Genomic DNA, 3,040 nt, shown 5'->3' with positions numbered 1-3,040 from the left:
GCCCTTTGGCTCTCCAAGCCTCTGATGCATTTTGCCCTTCCATACTAAAACTTTACTTACAGGATCTGTATCCATCTACTCCCTTCGTTTTCATGTATTCTTCCAGTTGCTTCTTGAATGCTGCTATTGTGTCTGCTTTCACCACCTCCTCTGGCAATGCGGTCCAGGCAATGATCACCCTCTGTGTGAAAAACCTGCCTTGCACATCTCTTTTAAACTTCACCACTGCACCTTGAACTTGTGTCCCATAGTACTTGACCCTTTCACCCTGGGAAAAAGCCTCATACTTTCCAGTCTATCCATGCCATTCACAATCATTTAAACGTCTCACAGGTCGCCCCCTCAACGACCTGGATTCCAGTGAAATCAAACCCAGTCCATACAATCCTTCTTCATAGCTAAAATCCCCCATACTAGGCAACATCCTGGTAAACCTTTTCTGTACCCTCTCCAAAGCATCCACATCCTTCTGGTAGTGCGGTGATCAGAACTGTATGGAAAAAAGTAAGGATACATTTCCTTCGGAGATAGTAGGGACTGCAGATGCTGGAGAACCTGAGATAACAAGGTGTACAGTTGGATGAACACAGCAGGCCAAGCAGCATCAGAGGAGCAGGAAATCTAAAAATATAGAACGCTTCACAAATTTGCGTGTCAGCCTTGCCCAGGGGCCATGCTAATCTTCTCTGTATCGTTCCAATTTTAGTATATGTGCTGCCGAAGCGAGCACAAGTTTGGCGTGTTGGCTGACATGAACAGAACTCAGATAGGTTATTTCCTATTGCCTGAAATGTTGGCTGGATTTTATTTCTTGTGATTGAGGGCGGGGGTGGGGGGGGGGGGGGTGTGGTGGTGGTGGTGGGTGGGTGGGGTGGAGGGGAGGTTTCGAATGTCACTACCCGGTGGAGCAGCAATAGCAGAGGATGTGCAGTGCAATATCAGGGAGATCAAGTGGTTAGGTAGCTGCTGGTCAGTAACTGGCCATACGGGGGATTGAGAACTCCAAGACAGAAACGTTACCTGAGAGTAGCTGACTACTCAGAGTCAATAGTTTACCATTGCCGGCGACATCGCCCTCAGTATTTGCTGCTGATGGCTAGTCTCCGAGGCCCAGACAAAGGAGTACGAGTGGATCCCTGGGCACAGGTAAGCATGACAGCACTGAGGCTGCAAGATGGGAGTCACGAAAGGGATTGGTGCAAGGCAGTTGGATGCAAGGATGGAGGGGTTGGTGGCTTTCAGATCCTGCCAGTGAGGGAAACCACCCTTTCTGGCCACCATGAGGCCAAACAAAGACAGCAGTTTTGTTGGGCAGCCTGAATTACACATGGGAGAGCCTTGATCTCAATAAACCTGCAAAATCCTTACAGGGTGCATGCAGGAAATTTTGTTTGCCCTGCTTAAGAAGGTCTAGAATGAGAGGGCATGGTCTGATTATAAGAAATAGTCCAAGATGAGGAGAAGTTTCTTCACACAGAGACTAGTGATTCTTTGGAGTCTCCCTATCCCAGTGAGGTTTGGCGGTCTAGTCATTGATTGTATTCAAGATATTGACAGATTTCTAGATATTAAAAATATAAAAGGATATGGAGATAGTGTGCAAAATGGCATCAAAGTGGAAGATCAGCCATAATTTGTTTATAGGGCAGAGCATGCTCAGTGAGCTGAATGGCCTACTCACACCCCTCTTTCTTATGTTCCTATATTTCCATTACCGAAGGTTCCGTCACTGAAGGTGTGGTAAAGCGGTTATTGCTGGAAGTTACATTATGGCTTGGATTCTCGATGCCCAGGCATTCTGCAGATCTCCATAGTAGCAGACTCCGAAAGAATGAAAAGAAATTGAAGGCTCCACTGGGCAATTCTCCTACACTTGGAACTCTGCAAAAATCTTCAAAAGAATTTGGAGGGCTCTAATGAAATTAAGCAAAAGAATTATTCACAAAAAAACAGACAATTAAATACCTAGTCTAATTCCTGAATAACTGTTCAACTGAGCTCATATTTATCCCATATATCCCCAACTACATCCATCCCACAGCATGAGCCACCCTGGAATTTGTCAGTAATCATTGAGTGTCAATTATTGATGCTAATTTACACTTCACTGCCAATGGGTGGGATTCCTGCTTCAGTTCTTACTGCTCCCAACTTAATTGAAGGTAATTTTCCTGAATCCAATACTCCCACCCAATTCTTTCAGGTCCCTGCCATTGTTTCCTCTTCTGTAGCCTCAAGTAAATCCTGCCTGTTAGCTCTGTTCCCATCTCCACAGTTGTTGACTGAACGACCAAAGATATCTTTCTTTGTCTTTTTTTTTAAACCTCAGGTTTTTGGTATTCTCTTAATTTTACTATTGTTCCATTTCAAAATAGGCTCAAAGGAGCTCCCACTGGCTGTTGCATTGTGATTCTGCTGGGCTGATGCATCTTTGTGCTTTGGTAACAGTAACTTGTCCGTATCGGATGACAGCTGGCACTGCTTATACATCCCTTTGTTTTTCACTGTTACTAAAATAACAAAAATATTCAACAGCTGGTTGTCAGTCCTGAATCTCAGTTATGGCTGGTTTGATAGCACTTTGAATCATGAGGTTCTGGGTTCAAGTCCTACTCCCTGATTTGAGGGGAAAAGTGAACAGTTAATGCTCCAATGTAGTACTCAGGGTGTGCAGCACTGCTTTAGGTGCTGTCTTTTGTGTTAGACTGAATGCAACATATGTCTGTTTCAGTGGATGTAAAAGATCCATGGCATGATTCAAAAGTGGGGGACGTCCATTCATTGCCCTGCCCGTCTCCATCCCTCATTATTTCATCATTATCTTATTGTTATTTTTGGGAGTGATGTGCAAATTAGTTAACAAAGTGTGAAGCTGGATGAACACAGCAGGCCAAGCAGCATCTCAGGAGCACAAAAGATATTTTGTGCTCCTGAGATGCTGCTTGGCTTGCTGTGTTCATCCAGCTTCACACTTTGTTACCTTGGATTCTCCAGCATCTGCAGTTCTCATTATCACTGATGCAAATTAGTTGTTGGGTTT

The 3,040-nt window shown here is 44.5% G+C and overlaps 1 non-coding gene across 1 annotated transcript; it reads right to left on the bottom strand.

Moving 5' to 3' along the window:
* Window positions 1-623: 623 nt before the first annotated feature.
* On the bottom strand, window positions 624-730 carry LOC125459577 (U6 spliceosomal RNA). The gene has a single exon (XR_007249044.1). It is a non-coding gene; the product is annotated as a U6 spliceosomal RNA (small nuclear RNA).
* Between the last annotated feature and the right edge of the window lie 2,310 nt (window positions 731-3,040).

Source organism: Stegostoma tigrinum, chromosome 17, assembly GCF_030684315.1.
Source record: "Stegostoma tigrinum isolate sSteTig4 chromosome 17, sSteTig4.hap1, whole genome shotgun sequence".
Classification (NCBI taxonomy): Eukaryota; Metazoa; Chordata; class Chondrichthyes; order Orectolobiformes; family Stegostomatidae; genus Stegostoma; species Stegostoma tigrinum.
The sequence above is the reverse complement of the archived record's forward strand: the minus strand, read 5'-3'. Positions and strand labels throughout refer to the sequence as shown.